The sequence below is a fragment of the Apostichopus japonicus genome, chromosome 8 (assembly GCF_037975245.1).
Source record: "Apostichopus japonicus isolate 1M-3 chromosome 8, ASM3797524v1, whole genome shotgun sequence".
Classification (NCBI taxonomy): Eukaryota; Metazoa; Echinodermata; class Holothuroidea; order Aspidochirotida; family Stichopodidae; genus Apostichopus; species Apostichopus japonicus.
The window spans coordinates 36,175,001-36,195,092 of record NC_092568.1 but is presented as its reverse complement, the minus strand read 5'-3'; the positions used below and the strand labels follow the sequence as shown (position 1 = coordinate 36,195,092).

Genomic DNA, 20,092 nt, shown 5'->3' with positions numbered 1-20,092 from the left:
CGGATGTGATACTAGAAATTATGAACAGATAACGCTTTCGAATCATTTTTTTTTCTTTCCATTCACAAATTATGCAACTAGCCAGCATTTATCTTAATCTCTTGCTGCGCGTAACAATATTCGTCCCAATTCTTTTATGCAAAATAAACTTTACATATATGTGTGGAAGTTTGGTAGACATTGAGAGTATAAGCAGTTTGTTTGATATATGTTTTGAAGAGACTGATCTTTTAACTCAAAGTAAATTTAATCTTTCGAATGATAAATAGTATTGTAACTCTTACGCAACATACCCGCAGGTCAGCAATATGGCCGCCTATATGCTAGAAAGTTAAATAATGGTCAGTTAGGTTAAAACAGGTTTAAACGTGCATTTAAAGCAACGTTCAAAACATTTTTTTTTAAATTTCTCACCGAAGCTTGCCATGTCTAGGTTAATAATCATTAAGGTGCGGTAATAAATTGGAGTGTCAAAACCGTCAGAAAAGGCAAAATGTCAAATAATTACCATATGCTTACCAAAATTGCCTCTTTGAATGAAATATAAGTTCGATGTATTATGAGCCGAATATCATTGAATGTAAATGTGAACCCTTGCAGACACATTTGGGCGTCTTCACTATATTATCAACTTAAAATATCTTTTCGCGAGTAGTCGCCAGTTTCACCAAACCTTTCGACTATTACTCCACAATAAGTTTGTAAATAATCAAGCCACTACCCTGCAGGTTTTGTTTTTCACCTAATGAGGTTTAATGAACGGCTAATTAACGAGTTTTCCCTTATTACTTGACATTGGTCAGGTACCTCTTCATAGTTGTGGTAAGCAGAAATTGGGCAAAATTACAATAGAATAAATAACAATAAACTATGAAATGTTGATTGGAGATGAGATGTCATTGGTCTAGCTAATTACCTGCTTTGTTATATAATCTGAGGAAAAAGGAAAATATTATGAAAAACATCTCAAATAAACTGATTTTTTTTTGTCATCGTCCTTCGTTACCATCATCATTTAGAATAACTATATCAACGTATTGTTAACTTTCACACAGTCATCCACTCTTTAGTGCCCATTTGTAAATATGTAGCAATCGGCTAGATTAAATTATAGCTAGACTACCATCACCCACAGATGTCCATAGAATACATACATTATACAGTTACTATACTGTCGTAACTAGACCTGAAATGATAGTTTTACCAATAGACTTAGTTTTTAAAAAGAGAGAGAGAGAGAGATAGATGGAGAAAGAAAAAAAAGCAAGGAAAAACACAACTCAATTATTCTTGATCACCAGGAATGCATGACTGCAGTTAATCAATTACCTCGCACACCAAATGGAAATTCACAGCTCCCCGTTTTGTTTTCATATTTTGTTTTCTAGACTGATAAAGATTCATTTCCGTTCTAGTGTTGACGAAATCGTTTGAAAGAGAACAGTAATATTAATCTTTAATGCGTGCAAGATATGCCATAGGGAAGAGGGACTGTGTGTGTGAGAGGTGGAGAGAGAGAGAGAGAGAGGAGGAGGTGGAGAACTATAGAAGAGATTGCAATAGTTTAATGTTATAATATTCTTTTCAATTGAGCGACCAAAACATAAATATAGGGCTGCTTTTATAATTATGCAGTACGATTTTGCTTTTCGGAAAATTATGAGGAATTAAAATTTACGTAAACTCTTTCTTCCCTTACAACTAAGCAAACCTGGTCTGTTTCATGTAGAAATCTTTCTTATTCTGTATGTATAAATTCGGCAAGGGTTCCTTGTCATTAATTTTTTCACATTTGTGGCTGATTACAAAATAGGCATATGAGGCAAGTTTTCCAGGGTCCCTGCGGCCAAGAGGCCCCCAAGGTCAAGGGCCCCAAGATCAAAGCGCCTATGTGAATAATTCCAGGCAAGACGCATAACTTTCTATATTTAGGTTGTGCCAGCAAAAAGTAATAAATCTGCAAGGAAGGTGGGGCGGGGGGGGGGGGGAGTGCTTTCAAGGATATTGTGCATTATGGCTCCAAAGGGTGTTAACGTGGCACTGCTGCAAACACTGAAATACAAACAAACAAATACAAACAGGGATACTCTAACACCCAAAGGTTCGTCATGTAATCACAACACGTAACTACAACACCATAATTATCGGCGGTTAGTTACACAAGCCTGTCAAAAACCGTTCTAAATCTTTATATGCTACGATATGTTTTAAAGTTCTAAAGGAACTTCAAGAGATTGGGAGATTAGTGAATGAATGTTACCATCTCATCCTCAATTGTGCGATGTTTTTTTATTGTTTGTTCTGAGGCCTTATTTCTCAGAATATTTTAGAAAACTTACAATTATATTTAAGCTTCTGTTTAATTTGTCAATTAGGCCTATATACATAAATATATATTGAAAAGCTGAAAATTGTAAATGAATTCCCCTTCCTTATCAGTACAAACTATATGAACAGATGTTTTCTATATCAAACATCATTTTAATAAAGTCAACATGAATCGGTTCAATATCATATTTAATAAAAACCTTAACCTTAATCCCGTGACATTTAGTGATTAATTCCATTCTAATATTCTTCTATACGTAAAAGATTATCTCTCTTTCTCTCATTTTTTTTTTGCCTTGTCAAGTAGCCGGTGATACCAAAGCGCATTCGTATATAATAAGTTGCACTATTTTTCGGTTTGTTGAGTTTGTTCTGACAGGCACACCAGATAAGACACGCGGCTCATTAGCCATTGTTTATGGCCCAATCTTTCAAAATGCCCATCTTGTTTGGATGTGCAACATACCAAAGTCATTTTCCTCCCTTAAGATTCGAAATGAGAAGACCAACACCAACTGATATGGAAACGTCACCATGAAATCGCTTCTGTATAGTTTTTGCTTTTGATGTATTAGCCACATCAGTGTTATGGCTTCTGTCACTAACCATGAGATTTTTGGCTCTCCGTATAGAGATCTTCGACATCCTCTGTTACCTGTAACGTGTGATCTGATCCAGTCCGGCTCCGATTTGCAAAGGGTAGAATGTTTTTAAAGCAAACACGATTATATAGATCGCGCTGAGTACAAATCCTTTTCAACTGATGGGAAGTTCTTCTTCTTCCAAACTATGCTTAAGGTCAATGGAGCGAATTCCAACTGAGAGGTGATAGTTATATACAGAGTCTTGGCTATAGTAGAGGCGATGAATCGTTTGCTTCATTTAACTTTTGTTTGTCGTCTTCTGCTGTTACGGTAGCTTTGCATGATGAATTAGGAAAAATAAAAAGACCAGTTATTCTTGTGTATGTGTGTCTGTCAGTCTGTACGTGACCTTTTCCCGAAGGACCTTTTCCGAAGGGCATCCACAATGATAAATAAGTATGATTCCCATGGTCTTTGTGGAGTAGCCTTACTATTTCAATGCGTAGGGGGAAAGGAAAGAGTGAGACATCGGTGAGGGGAGAGTAGGGGGGAAGGTAGGAGGAGGAGGTAGGGGGAGGAGATAGGGGAGAAGGCAGGGGGAGGAGGGTATAGGGGGGCTATAGTAGGAGAGGTAGGGGTGGGGGGAGGTAGGGTCAGGGGAGAAGGTAGGGGAGAAGGTAGAGGTAGTAGGAGAGGTAGGGGAGGAGGTAGGGGCAGGAAAAGGACAGGGTGGAGAGTAGAAGGTGAATAGGGAAAAGTGTGAAGGGAGGGGAGCGGGATTAGGGATTAGACAGTAGAGATTTATGAACTGAAATACGTTGCTTTATCCTATCTGCAGTCCTCGTGCTGTAACGACTTACTTGAAAACGTGTGCAATTGCTTTCAAGTCTCATCAGAATTAAAATTTGATGTGTAACTAGTTGTAATTCCTACAGCATGATGTACTGTTTCAATAAGTACACAGGGGCACATGCAGGCGGGCTGGGTGGGATGGGGGATGGGAGAGGGTAGGGGGAGGAAGGTGTTTTCGGACCCGGCCCTGCCTAAAACTCTGCTACAAACATCAGTATGGTTAAGCTGGTAAATACAGAGAACGAGTGTTTAGCAGACTTGGCGCGTGAGCATTCCATACAATTTTATCGATATTTTCTTATGCATCGATGTTTCTGTTAATCATTTCTATATCTACTAACTCTGACCTTTCGCCCCACCTGTACCCTCCGAAAAATCCTGCGTTCACCATGACTGGCTTGGCAAAAAAACTCAACTAATTTCTAATGCTTATCGGCGATACACCCCCAAAGTCTGTCCCCCAGTCTCCTTTCCACCCGGGCATGCGTGCTTGTGATGATATTTCTACGATACTGCTGTAGCACGTTTCCATGGAAAGGAGCGTAAGGTGGAACATAGGTATGAACGGATGAGAGAAAGTCTAATTTGTTAACAGATTACAAGGAAATATTGACAACGTAAATAAATACTTTAAAGAACGGGAATTGAACGTAAGTGCCTCAATTTGGTAATAAAGAAATATCCTTTTGTAATTTGAAAAAAGTGCACATTTTTTTGGACAAATAAATAAGGAAAAGAAAAGAAGGATAAAATGTTTATGTAGATAAAAGGTGCCCTCTATATTGATTGACTCAAATATTGGTATTGTTGGTACCGAATGTACGGTGATTCCATATAGTCGGGCAATTTTTAGTTGGTTTACAGTTTGCACTCTAAAATCAAAATCACATGTCTAAAACACTGCCCATCGATCCCCCTCTCACCCCCCCCCCATACTCACCGACTTAAACCTTTTCAGCCCCGGACCACATTCCATGTTCATAAGCTATAACCAGAATAGCTTCAGAGAATGGATTTCAGGAAATCTTAAATGCAGCGTTTTGAGTTTCAAGTTCATATTTTTAATACCCAATTATTATCGAAAACAAGCACAATAGATAATATATATATATATATATAGCCTATATATATATAGCCATATAGCCTATATATATATATAGCCTATATATATAGCCTATATATATATAGCCTATATATATATATATAGCCTATATATATATATATAGCCTATATATATATATATATATATATAGCCTATATATATATGTGTGTGTGTTCGTCCGGGGCCTTTGTCATATAACATTAAACACAGGAAAATCATAATTCTGACAATTTGCATTATTTGTAACGTTTTTTTTCTTTATAGTTTGACATAGTTACGTAGTATCAAAGCCCGTCCAACCTTGTTTGTACACAAATTCAGCCGAAGTCTTCCTTATTTAATAAACAAACATACAAGTAAACAAATGTAAACAAATATGATGTGATTGTTGGTGCAGGGCTATTGATGGTGCAAGTTGCATAATTTTAACCATGCATTTACTTTCAACTTATATTATTATTATTATTGTTATCATTGTTTGGCGAGTGGTAGAGAGAGACAGAGGGGTTGGGGGGTTAGAGGAGGAACTACTGTAGACGTACAAAGCAACATAATCCCCCCCACCCAGTTGCAGCGTCACGTATTTAACACATACTAATAACCACTTCAGTAAGTCGTATGTTAGAACAGTTACCTCTTCTCGTACTCTCTTCTACATTGCATCATTTTTTTTAAATCCATTGTATAGATATTATACTGCAAGATTAAAATACTACTACTCGCGCTGAGAACTTAGGATTCAAGTACAATTCCATTGAGTACCATGGTAGGCTACTCAATGGAAGTCTTCCTTGTACTCTACTTATTCTGTCATGTACTAGTCTCATGCATGACCGCATTGCCTCTCCGCTTCTTCAAAGATCTTTTTTTTTGTTTTAAAGAAAAGTCACCCAAGATATAGCCTGGGCAAGAAAACCAAACGACTTTATTACTGATCCACTCTTAACCCCAGTCCACCTCAGTTGCATCGAGATTATAACCCGTATCATTATTACGTTGTTACGTCACGGATTACCTGGAAGGGAACAGATACTATACATGATCAAAGAATATATGCCAAAAGCTCTGTCAAAAATGATTTAACCCGATAATATGTTTACATGAAAGTCAAATTGAAATAACTGTGTTGTCTTATCTTGTATTGTTTGGTAATTTAATCATTTGACGAGGAGACCAAATACATTAAAACCAATTATAACAGAAGGCATGTTCAGTCACATGTACTTAAAGATGACTCAGTCCGCTTAATATCTAGACCTAGATTTGGCTTGTATTTCCTTAAGCTATAATACTTAAACGAAGTCACAACTAGTTAACTTTGAATTCTCGTGTATAGGATTTCACACGTTTGGGTTATTAAAGAGCCTGGCCATTCGTTATTGCATTGATCTTCCCTTTACGTATGACGTAACACCACAGTATCTATCCGTCCATCCGTCCATCTCTCCATCCGTCCATCCGTCCATCCGGCCATCCGTCCATCCGGCCATCCGGCCATCCGTCCATCCGTCCATCCGGCCATCTCTCCATCCGTCCATCCGGCCACCCGTCCATCCGTCCATCCGTCCATCCGGCCATCCGTCCATCCGTCCATCCGTCCATCCGTCCAACCGTCCATGCATCCATGCGTCCATCCGTCTAACCGTCCATCGGTCCAGCCGTCCATCCGTCCAGCCGTCCGTCCGTCCATCCGCCCATCCATCCATCTATCTATGTCGTGCTCATGCTGGCGTACTCGTACTTCACTTCTGCAGATTACAGGTAAGAGCTTGTAAACGAGATTAGTTGAGGTTTGACATTAAACTTTCTATAGCCTATCAACACAGTTTACCTTTAACAAGTAAATAACGTAAGTCAAAACAAACAAACACATAAACACACAAAACAAGAACAACAAAGCATGAAAACAGAAAGAGGGGCTATACAAAATGAGCCACATAACGGCTGGCTTTCAATATTTTCAAAAAACAGACACATATCCGATTTTCTTTTGCCGAGGGAATAAGTATCGCATTAGGCCTATACCTACCCTTTAAAGATTTGAGGTTGAAAAAAAGAGAGATTTACAATAATATAAACTAAATGGTCTTGCTCGCCAAAAACATTGCCATCATTCTTCTAAACATTCAAGGAAGGCTAATAGCTTCCATTGCAATAAACGATGTAACGTTAGACTCTCATCTCTGACAAGGCTTTTCCTACCGATTTGTTATCAGCGTCGATAATCTTTCTTACTTCGTTAGATGATCATATTGTGGTATTCAGTCAAACATTCCTGTTGTGTCCAACCGTGTCAACTTTCAAATATCATTTCATTCTTACATAGTTTTTTTTTTCTTTAAAAAAAAAAACAACGAAGTAAAAAAGAATCTGCTTGTGTAATCTCCAGATCCCCTGCCGTGTTTACGAAGATGTATTTTTAAAGGCTCTGTATAAGAGCAGCGACGTGGTCCCGTGAATTTTCCGGCAATGAGCTGGTGATAGAGTTCAGCGTCTGGCTTATGTTATCGACGCTCTTTGTTAGATAATTGGTAGTACATGAGAATGCGATACCGGGTTGGTATCTGAATGATTTATTCACTTGTATTAACATTGTAGTTACTGTGTTCTGTTACTTCAGAGCGCTTAAATCCAGGCTACCCAATAGCATCCGTGAGGCGTATAAGATGCTATACTTTAAAACAATTAACAAACTGCAGATAAACCTATATGAACAACCCTCTTTTGTTTTAAACATTTAATGATATATATGTTTATATATATATTTTTGATAATGCTTTCCTTATGATTGTCATTAATATCATAAACTTCCTCCTGAAGTCTAGAATGCTAGAATGTATGTAAGAGCCCTTCTGAAAAGGAGTAAAAAAAAAAAGAATTATAAAAAAAAGCGGAACGGAATAACTTCATTACGGGAAAAAAAAAGAAAGAGAGAACCTGTTCTGAACATCAATAAAAGGACATTCACGAGTCTGCGAACGGACTACGTGGATGAGGAGGGTGAATTAAAGTAATATGGGGGGGGGGGAGGCTAAATGCAGGGGAGGGAGAAGGGAGGGGTCTACATAATGGATCAGGAGATTATAACTTAAGCTCTCCGTATATTTTACAAGACCAATTGCAATAATATACACCATATAATTCTTGGAAAATATTTGACAGCCAAAAGCTCGGAATAGTATCGATGTAACCTGTTTATCGTTTTCTCGCCTTTAAATAATTTCTGGGTCTCGTATATTTTTTGTTGTAGATATAGGCAAATTGTTACACTTTCAATTGGGCTCTGTTCCTATAGCTGCTCTTGTGGCAGAAGCAACTGTTTCTGACGTTTAAATTAACATTCAACATTTTCAAATATATTCGAAGATGAAGTAAAGTCATCCAATGAAAGATTCAGATAAAGGTCACGTGATTCCAATGCTCTCGTATATATACAATGAAAACCAGTCTGGTAAAGAAAGACCTTGACAACATAGCCTAGATCTCTGTTAGCATACGCACGCTTCCATAATGTATATAGGCTATTTGTGATTTGGCCTTTCCATAATTTCCGTGTTGTAGTGCAATTTCTGGATTAACAACATAAGTTCGTCGATGTGTAAAGACACGTGACTCAGATTACAGCCGTGAAAGAAGTGATAAAATTTACGCGCGAAACTAATCACAGAAATTTCCAGACCGTGCTTGTTTGTTCAGCGAGAGGTAGTCTGCGAGTATATATCAATGTAACAAGTAGGCTGTATGTGAATTTAATATCTAGTTATACGGTAGAGATAGATATAAATACCTTTATGTGATACACATTGGATGCTCGGAATTGTGTAGTGCTCAATATATATATATATATGACAATTCAAAAGTATATGAAAGGATGTTGCACTGATTATCTGCAGTGCATGTTCTATTACATTTCCAATTATCGCACATATTTCCCCTTTGGTATTTAACTTAAGTCCCTAATGAATTTCTCGCTGAGAGGATTTATAACGCTTTAAATAGGTCACATGTCAATCGGGTATAGATGAATTTTCCCCTCGTCTAGTGATGCACTGCCTGCCTCATAGGGATATATATATATATATATATATATATATATATATATATATATATATATATATATATATATATATATATTAGTAGGTAGCGTGCTTTTGCATACGTATATAATAACCGTATAGTATGTAGATATGATATTAAAGACCTATAACGTGATCTAATTGATTCAACGAATGAGCTCATTTTGCCGTCGGTTGTCTGGGGGAGACAGTACCAGACAAACCATCATGGATATAACTCTATACACCTTAATAGTTTTTCTTGGGAGATTGCAATGAGCGATATTTAAACCATTTTTTTTTCTTTAATCAACACTGCATTAATACATAGAATGTGTAATCAATTTTGAGCATATTCATCGGATTACATTCTAACATGTTATATCGCTAAAACGTGCGATAACATGACGATGACGAAATCTCAGCATCAGTTGTAAAATAATTTGATATGAAAGTCTGTTCACGAAAACATGGATGGGTTGATGGATATGTACCCGGATGCCGGTCTTAGCACAGACATACAAAAATAGATAATTATATGAATCAGTTTATGTATCAGTATACCTCCAGAGACTATTGTGTGCACTTAGGCCTCCTTATATTTAAATGAATCTGCAGTGTATATAATTATGTGGGTGATCTATAGTACCGTACGTATCTATACACGTTTAGTATATATACCATACATATATACTATATATATTATATATACTATAAATACTATACATATATCTATATCTATATAATCAATAAATCCCCTGACCGTCGACGTTACTAAAATGACGTCACAGCATGTTCACATCACTCTGTCGCTGCCAATGTTTTTATTTTTAAACATTTCAAACACAATCAACCCTGCGCCATTACATTTCATTGCTATAAAGAGTGATCCAATAAATGTTTTGTCAAACAAACTAGACATACAACTTTCGGGTTTTCACACCCAAGCTTTCTCTTGCGAAGTGACTGTTTCAAATCATGTAACTTGTGTGAGTTTTCTGGAGGAACTTAGGCCATGGAACAGTTACGTACCACACAGTATGAACTAGTGAAAGTTCGGTGCCTCTTTAGTAGAAGATTACAAAGCCCCTCCAGTACCCCCCTCTCCCCTATCCCCTCTCCCCTGCTGTAACATTCAGACTGTGATATACTGCCCCGGGGATCACTGTGTCAGCCTTCCCAGTCGGCGGAGACGAAATTGACGATATCCACATGATATCTTTTGATCTATGCTTAAATACGTATATCTAGCTTGACATTTCAACATGTTCTTGATATTCAACTTCCATTATAAGTGTGTTACAGCCGCGCCCCTAGTTTTACGGCCGAAGAAAGTAATTCCATGAAGTTTGCTTTTCCCCAGGGTCATGATAATTGTAGATTGTAAGCATCGCGGTACGATAAACCAAATACGTGTAGATCATTTTCTTATAGTACGTTAGGTTAGAATTGAATAAATATATATATAGAAAGAAGATATAGAAGGATAAAAAAATAATAATCATAAAAAAATTTTAAAAAACAAATAAAAGAGATAATAAGAATATGGAAGGCCGATAAAAAGTTGAAATCTAGATCACCCTCATAAAAAAAAGCTCTTTTCTGATATAAAACAATTAAACATAATAAATACAGGAAATAAATATAATCCTTGTTGCACGTCATGATGACCCTGACTGAAATTTAAATTAAACTGATAGACTTTAAGTCGTCTAATGTTTTTCTTATCATGTTACATCCAATCATATATCTCTCTTGTATATGTATGTCATGATTTAAACGTTAACAGTTATGTTGCTACTGCATTCAAGTCACGCTCAGGCACAAAGAAGAAGAGGAAGAAGAACAAAAAAAAAACGTATCTCCGTATGATTAGCTAGGCGTAGTTACATTTGATAGTCGTGCGCTCCTACTAATTAAGTCCCATCTGGAAGATAAGGTATTAACTTAAATGTGGAAATTACAGAAGTGTCACATGCAGGTGTGTATGTAAAGACAAGGAAAATTATTGTCAAATCTAAGCCAGGTATAGAAATCGATCTGATGGACAACTGTTGGAAAGATATTTTATGATAAGGGCGTGTAACGATCTGATTCTCAAATATACAAAAAGAGAGACCCTTAGGGGAACTGCTATGTTTGAACAGCGTATAGTGTCCTATTTAATGTACAGGTATGTACACTATATTTGACATATATATGTCTATATACATGCGTAAGGCTATTTGAATAAAGGATGTCACAGTTTCAGGTATTTATATGTATGTATATATATATATATATATATATATATATATATATATATATATATATATATATATATATATAATGTGTTATCATATTACATGTAAAATATAAAAGGTCTGAGGTTTCGACCCTACAGCGATCACTTTCAGGAGGAAGAAGCAGAAAGAATGGTATAATACTAACGCGGATATGTTTTGATAAAGTTTTGATAAATTCAATTCTAGTTGCAAGAAAAATCTCGTAAAAATGTATATATTTTGCTTGACTCTATTTAAGTATTATATCAAACAATATAAGTCTTACATCAAAGTATTATAGCAAACAGCGAAGAAAAAAAGAAAACGAAAAATGTCAATGTTTCAAATTTGAAATTTATGAAAAGTGTAGAGCGATTAGGCCTATACTATATAAAAGATTTCCAGGCAGCACCGACTGTTAAGGATTCGTGTCAATTTCAACCCAGTAACGGTCTCATTAACATTCACTTGGTGATTGATATAAAGGATGATGTCTGAGTTTGATCAATATTCTAATTAGGGTAATCCTCGCCAGGTGTGGTCAACTCAAAAAGCTGTAATATGCATATGGTGCATATATGGAGTTTCTGTATACTTTAAGGATGGATTTTAAAAGACGCTGTGATTTCGGTATGATGAATACCTTCATATTAAAAAATGCGAATAGTAGAGGTTGTTTATTGAGAACTTTTGTTCTGTTTGGAGAAATGAAGGTTCATCGAGTACTTGGACATCTTAACACATTAGGTCACTTCCTCAGATGGAATATGAAACTCAAACATGTTTATTAATGAATCAAAAATTTATCAAAGACAAATGGTGTTAAATGTCATCAGATGGTGTTGAATATCATCAAAGGGTTTGAATGTCATCAAATGGTGTTGAATGTCATCAAATGGTGTTGAATGTCATCAGATGGTGTTGAATGTCATCAGATGGTGTTGAATGTAATCGAATGGTGTTGAATGTCATCGAAGGGTGTTGAATGTCATCGAATGGTGTTGAATGTCATCGAAGGGTGTTGAATGTCATCAGATGGTGTTGAATGTCTTTGATGGTGTTCTGCTCTTTATAGGAGGTTAAAAAGAACATCTTTCGGATGAGTTATTAAAACTTATTAAACAAAAATCGATCAAAGCTTAATGTCTGCAAACTGTCTGTAAAACTAGCATCCAAATTTTCCAAGTTTCTTTTGTCTTAAACTATGACATCAAAGTTAAAATTCTCATTAAAGTCTTCCTTTAAATTTAAATCGGAGCGTTTCAATACTACGTTCGAAAATATGAGTTTTATTGAATAATAAAGATATTAAAGAAGAAATATGACGTAAAAATTAAAGGTATCTATACATAAGAATAGTGCATAATGCACAGTGCATTCTTTACTCCCGTTAATTGCAGTGACTGTAGATCACAGAAGATTTAATTGTTTGCCTGCTGATGGCAGCCATGAATTTGGTTGCCATGACGACAAGTCAAAATGTTGCTACGAATCAGGTTAATAAAGAGAATAATGAGAGTACAAGGTCTGGATGATAAACCCTGACTTTGGAATTATTATCTGTATATGTATACCATATGTATATACATAGGCCTATATATGCCTAGATTCGTTGCTAAATATGTATGTATGTATGTAATATAGTATACGTAAAAATTAACTCACAGCATGTTTTTTTCTCAAGTTTCACACACACATGTACATACATTTGCATACATATATACATATACATACATACATATACACATATATATATATATATATATAAATATATATATATATAGAGAGAGAGAGAGAGTTGGTTGGTTGGCGTCAATCTTGGCACAGAGTGCTCTATGTCCAGTGGACAGAGCGGAATATATGTTGATACTAGTTGAGACTAGTGGAACACTAGTAGTTGTAACTCGGAGTTTCACGCGTTATAGCGATCGTCAGACAACTCTATATATATATATATAACCTTGAAAAAAGAACTATGATGCGTGAACATGTGCATGTACCCTTTTCTGTTTTACATTATTTAATACTTTGTGGGATTTAATTAATGCATGATCAACGTCTCCATATCTCGAGTAAAAAATGGAATGAAATCCTTACAATATTGATACTATCAGCCAAATATCAGAAAATTGGCAAGAAAGCACGAAATATGCGAGAGATTTAGTATTATTTATTATGTTTTATAGCAAATGCTTATTAAAACGAATGTTTTATGATATTTTGAATACAAGTGTAGAGGAACGACGAACTAAAATCTCATTACACCAATGATCATCTCGGCTTTGGACAAAAAATTAATTAGAAAGAAAGTTCTTTAACCAGGAGTTCAGCCGATACACATAGAGAACACAGTTACTATACTGTAAATCTTTAAGTTTAGTACCACAGTTAAAACTGGATCGTGCTATAATTCGGTAGCATGTGCTATTAGGATTACAGTAAGAACTGAGGATATGTGTAATTCCAGCAAATACAGTTGTTGGGATTTGTTGGAATTACAAATATCCTCAATTCTTAGTGTAAACTTAATTGCACATGCTACCGATTTATGAGATTTGTCAGCACAATCCAGTATTTACTGTGGTACAAAACTTAAGATTTACAGTAGTTACTGTAATTTCTGTGTGAATCGGCTGAGGGGTTGGACATTTAAAGACACAAACAAGTTAAGAAAAGTTATGTGGGATTTTAGAGAATTAACAGAGCCAACTTTACGAAAGTTGACTTATACAAAAATGATCGTGATATGTAAAGTTGCAATCGATTATCTAGACCAAGTTTGTCAGATTTAGGATTTACATCTTCATTGGTTGGCGGAACTTTGTTAATATAAAGTGAAGATCTGGAGCAGAAAAAATAACAACAACAATATCTTAATTTGCCATGAATTTGCAGGAATCCATTCATTAACAGGCAGGATTAAGAACTGTTTTAACGAAATAGTTCGTTAGGAAGAACATGTTCTAATTTCAATGAAATCTTCCAAGAACCTCCAAAAAACAGCAAGCAAACCATTTCCTGAAATGAAAGTTTTAGTTTACTAGCTTGTAAAATTAGTAAATATTCTTACATATTTGCCGAAGTTTGCCGAAGCATGTTTTATACATTATGTGAGCCCGCACTGGTAACGTTCATTTTTTACCTGTCTTCGTCATGTAGTGCTGTTCGTTGGTATAAAAGATTATTTTAATCTGTACGATTAATCGTAATAAATTAATAGAGGAATTTATTTATATTCGATTATCGCTGCAATTATTATTCAATTGTCTAATAATATCCAATAGCTCGACCTAGAATGGGTGGCTATTAAATTTACAGTCCGCGTCTTTCTGGACATTCTTCTGAATGTCATTGCGTTTCAATTATTCTTGCAATGTAAACACATGTAGTTTAGGGTCCCATCTTTAAGCTTTTCCATGCATGCATCGGGAATAGACATGCGTGTATACAGGCTACCCCTTGCGTGTATACAGTGCAGTGTATAGGCTATTACTTCGAGTTTACAATGCAGTGTACAGGCTACTAAGGCGTGTACGCACTGCAGTGCATAGGCTACTCCTGCGTGTATGCAATTCATTGTATAGGCGACTAAAGCGTGTATACACTGCAGTGTATATAAAGGCTACTACTTAATTTGAAAGACAGGGAAACCTCCACTCGAGACAAGTCACCACATGCCTCCGTGCGCATGCGTCCAAGGACTGAATCAAGTTTCTAGTCGTATACAATATAAATCAGTAGAAATTGTTTCTGATTGCCGCCGTGATTATCAACAGTTTTAATGATATAACGTCACAATCATCATTGAATTTCTCCACCTGTCCCGCACCGTTTGAGTCTCCTACGCCTAACTATGACGTGTTAGAATATACACTTCCGTATTTGTAAGACGTCAATATTTTTTATCGCAATTGCATTCATTGATTTTTCGAGAAGGTGAAATCTATTTGTTGCAAAACGGAAGGTGACCTTTAATTATTTATAAGCAGAGTATCTGTGATGAAGAACAGACAATCGTGAAAGAAAAAAGAAAGGAAGAAAGAAAGAAGGAAAAGCCTAGAGGAAAGAACCAATTATATACTGCCTAGTGTTTATATGGTGATACAAGTATAGCTTGAGTTTACACCTGGAACACGTTTTACATGTATTATTACGACTGCATGTTTATAAACATTATAACATAATGGAATCCATTCGTTCGGAAATAATGTGTCATGGAAATGCCGAAACGAAATGAGTTTTTTTTCTTTTCAACGACAAAGTTATTTGCATAGGCACATACTGCATCAGACATACCATATATAGTCTTGTTCATACATGTTAATATCAATATATATATATATATATATATATATATATATATATATATATATATATATATATATATATATATATATATATATTATATATATTATTTAAAAAACGTATACTCCTAAAGAAAATATTATAGAAAAAGGAGAGAAATAAGATATATGAGTACTGTTTTATAATGTTTTCTAAAACAATACTGTTGAATGATAGATATTTTCCGTATTAGCCGATAAAAGTAACAGGAACGGAAACATTTAAGCAAATCTAACTCGATTATACGTAATACGTGTTGTGTATAGTGCAATTAGATTTCGTGAGAAACATTAATGATATTATTTTACATGGAACTGTACAATGAAGCTTTCCTTTTCTTTCGTATGTTAGTGATTGAGTGTCGTCGGCAAATCACAAACTTCAGTAGCTTTGGTCAATCCGAAACTGAAGCACGGGCTTTGATTTATGGATGCTTCTGGAAGAGGCCTAGCAGCCGCCATGTGTAGATTCTGGATTGGCTATTTCTATACAACAGCCAGGTAGAGATACCTGTCATATGGCCCATTAACTGCATACGTATTTCAAACAAGGTCGCAGGATGTAAAATTATCGAGAAGTGGACATTAGCATGCACAGAAGGAACTACTCGAGAGGGAAAAAACGGCCCTGGTATAGCATGTTAGCGTATCCGGGACAGCATATTTATCATGAAATTTGTATAGTGTTGTGTGACGTGCATCCATTCTTGTATAAACACTCTTTGAAGAAAGCTGACCTTCAAATAAGCCTGAGATTTATTTCATTCTTTACAATATTTTTTGTTGTTTGTTTTGTTTTGTTTTTATAAATGCGAAAGATTTATTGCGTTATGGTAATTCTCATCTTTCACATGTGAAGATATGTTGTACTTTGCTATGACCACCCCCCCCCCCCCCACAAAAGTGCAAAAATGTCAAATATGAAAGCTGCTTGTGCCTATGAATATAGTTTATAAAAAGTCAAAGAGTTAAATTAAAATGCATAAATGCATAAAATGCCAATCGTTCACAATTTCAATGGATGAATCCGTTCACATATTACTAAAGATTAACAAGTAACTAACGGACTTAGTTATCGATGTTTCTACCTTTTAGTGACGAACATCGATTTTTTAGCTAATGTACTTTTAGATATTGTTGTTCGCCGTGATTGGTCACCACTTGGCAGCATTCGTCAATACAGCTACTACTCTTTCATTGTGTGGCATGTACCGCTATACACGCTATCATATACCTTTCATTGTAAGACATATTGTCTCAGGGTTCATGATACTGTAGTGCGCATGCCCGCCATGCTGGGTTACCATAATTTTACATGACCTTAGATAAGAAGACAAAACTGTCGCGACCTGAGGGAGAGGGTCTAACTGGAATATCGGCCTTCCCCTTTCGTGGGGGAAAAAAAAATCTCATTGTAACATTAGAAAGGTTCAAAGACTGTTAATATTGACAATTTTCCTTCCTGTGCTTACTGATTGGAGAGTAGCCATTGATGGTCCAATCACCGGCCGATGAAAACTTTGCCGGAAGTAGTTAAAAATCCGACCATTTGTTTAATTTTTGGTTGTTGTAAATCCAAGCGGACGCTCACATGATAGAGAACAAGGAGGACACATCTGGGGAAACTTCTGAAGTTTTCTAACCCTATAGTGGTCATGCCTATAGTAAAGTTTCAAGAATCTATGGAAATAGCGTACATGCTACTGTACACATTCTTTTCGTTAAAACGGTATAGACCATTGTTGCTTGAAATCAATCAAAAAAAGCTACAAGTCTAGAAATAATTTGTATCCCCAGGATAGCTGACCAATGCTTTATTCGTGTATTGGTCAAATCATGCATGGTACTTCATATAATGTTACTGCTTCTTGCATACACCGTAAGCCTCGGCCTATACTGGACAGCATTTCTAATGCTTCTAATATCGTGTCCCGCAACTCTTTTATTAACCAATTTCCTACAGCTTAATTGAAAGTTATCGTCTGAAATGAGACACCATTAAGCAATTTAGGAAATGATTCTGTATATAATTCATAGTCTGACCGAAGGAATATACCACTATTCACCCGCGTCCACTCGTCGCTGACTTTCGATTTTGCTGACCTTTGACCCCTCGAGGCTCGCATTCCGCATATATTAAATTCATTGTTCATTCACTGTGAGGTATATAGTAGCACATCTGTAATGTCAAGGCTTAATTGGCAATTTAACATTCTAATTGTTGTCAACAACACATACCGTCTAACGCTGCTGAGGGCAATGAACGACTTCTAAAATGGAACGTAGAAATCGTTACAAATGAAATTTCACGCGCGAAACTACTGCTCTGTGCGTGAGATGTATACAATTGAATCCATAGCATGTAAAACTGTGAAGAAATACATGATGAACATATAAAAGGTTACTAGGTTTATGTATCGGGGACGTCGTGAAGGACGTGTCCTCAAAGCAAGAGGTACAACGCGGACATTATATTCAAGTATGTGTAAAGGCCAAACTTGTAGGCTAAATTTATTTCTTTTTTATGTGAAGGGGAATGGGAGAAGGGTGAGCTGTGTAACAGGGACGGGTGCGGGTGTTGGTGTCGGGTGGGGTGGGAGGGGTGTTGTTTGGTGGAGGTGGGCGTGAAAACTTTCATTAAATACTGAAATTTACACAGCAGCAAAAACCGCAACTGAGATTGATGTAATACGCAACAATAAGCCATTTTGCGTTTATTATCTTCAAATATCACACACACGCACGCACGCACGCCCACACATACACATATTACACTTTATTTTATTTCTTATTCATTTCATTTGTTAAGAGAAAGATTAGTTTGATCAATAATAAATTACTTTATTTGAGTAATATTTCCAGTTTTGATTAATTATAAACAAAATGCTCCACACATATGTTATGGCAATATCACAAAATTAAGAAATCAATACGTTTATAAAGGTTGTAGCCCCTGAACTTTGATATTATGTATTTACGTTATCGGAGGTTAAACGGATCTGATCTTGCAGGATCGGTGATTATTTTATTAAAACTCATATAGGGTAACATATATTAATGTAGAGTCGATATCACTCCGTACGTTCGCTCTCCCTCAGGAAAGTGTCAGAAAGTAACAGAATATCGTTTCAGATATGTATGTAAATCCGATTTTTTTTGGCAGAGCACGAATAAAAATATATAGAGTGCGAAAATTCCGCCAATTGTGGTCATTTCTGACCGCCTTAGACCTGCAAAGTGAAGCGTAGGAAATTTGTTTACTGGTCTGGTGAGTAAAAAGTTTTGATCTAAAAACTGACTAAAAGTTGAAAGAGTTGAGAAAAGAGTCGTACGAAAAATTGAAAGTGCCATTAATAGCCAACGTTTCAGCTATCTTGTTATGAGTGGTAACGTTTACCTAGTGAAAACTATCAATACGAAGTATAGAGAGAAAACATTATACTTTGACTTGTGAGTGTGGATAGTATATGGTTTATGCTGTAGTATCTATAGGGAAGGTCGGCGACCCGCTGATTTTGATCAGTCTAATGCTTACAGCGTTGCTTGGTTCAGTAGTGAACTTAGCTATTCAATTATGAGTGAGTTCCATCACCGCAGGGTGTTACTTTCGAAGGTCGTCAGGGGTAGCGAAAACAAATGATGAAATTAAGTCTTAATTTTAGCTACAAATTAAGAGAATAGTTCCTGGGTTTATATTGTCAAGAATAGAAAAATGTACCGTTTAAGAAATAAACGTAATATTTCCCCTTAGTCATTATAATCATAATGATACTTATTAGGTTCAGCTGACGTTACGATGGTTTGTATAGAATATGAGGACATTACCTGTTTATTATAGAAATTGAATATACGACATGAAAGAAAGTGTCTTCGATGCCGGGAATATGATTCGTTATGAGAGGTGACTATCTGAGCAAAACATTAGCAGCACGATTGACTGTTACACTCAGTGTAACGAACGAATGAGATATTATGGATTGCATTGAATAAAACTCACGTTGCCGTTGGCAGAACAGCGCGCTGCGATTTGTATGTTCCTGGTAAGCAATGTGTATAGCTGGCATGGGCGTCGATTTGTGTTTCAAAGAAAGGTGGGGGTTGGGGATGGGGAGGGGGAGGAAGGGAGTGGGAGGAATTTGTCCCTGACATGGAGTCTAACTGAGCGACATCCTTGAGGATGGGTCTAATCACAGGTGGGCAAACTGCGCCCCGTGGGAAGCTTTCTGCGCCTCATCAGACGGCTTCCAGTTCTTTTAATTAATGCGCATAGGCTACTCTGACCGTTGTTTTGTTTTTGTGGCGATGTAGGTTTAAGATACAAACCACAAATATGTGAGGTGTGGACAAAACTGAATTAGTGTCCTCTTACTAAAAATGTGGAGGGGTTGGAGACATTGTCCCATAAATCCCCGAGCGTGGTATTTGGTGTGTTTGAAAGGTAATAATTCTAAGCCCTGACTTTATTATCTCCATGTTGGCTGAAAGCCTTCATTAAAAATAGGCAATAAGCTCTCTAACCTAACGGCAAGGACCCATAAAGTTTGCATGTGAAATCTTTTCTGAC

General features: G+C 36.2%; 1 protein-coding gene across 1 annotated transcript in view; it reads right to left on the bottom strand.

Annotated features, from left to right (window-relative positions):
* Positions 1 to 18,425, bottom strand: part of LOC139971884 (ubiquitin-ribosomal protein eS31 fusion protein) — a 205,163-nt gene extending 186,738 nt beyond the window's left edge. The window contains exon 1 of the mRNA XM_071978697.1: positions 18,416 to 18,425. The gene's annotated coding sequence lies outside the window, so the exon portion shown is untranslated. The remainder of the gene's footprint in view (positions 1 to 18,415) is intronic.
* Between the last annotated feature and the right edge of the window lie 1,667 nt (positions 18,426 to 20,092).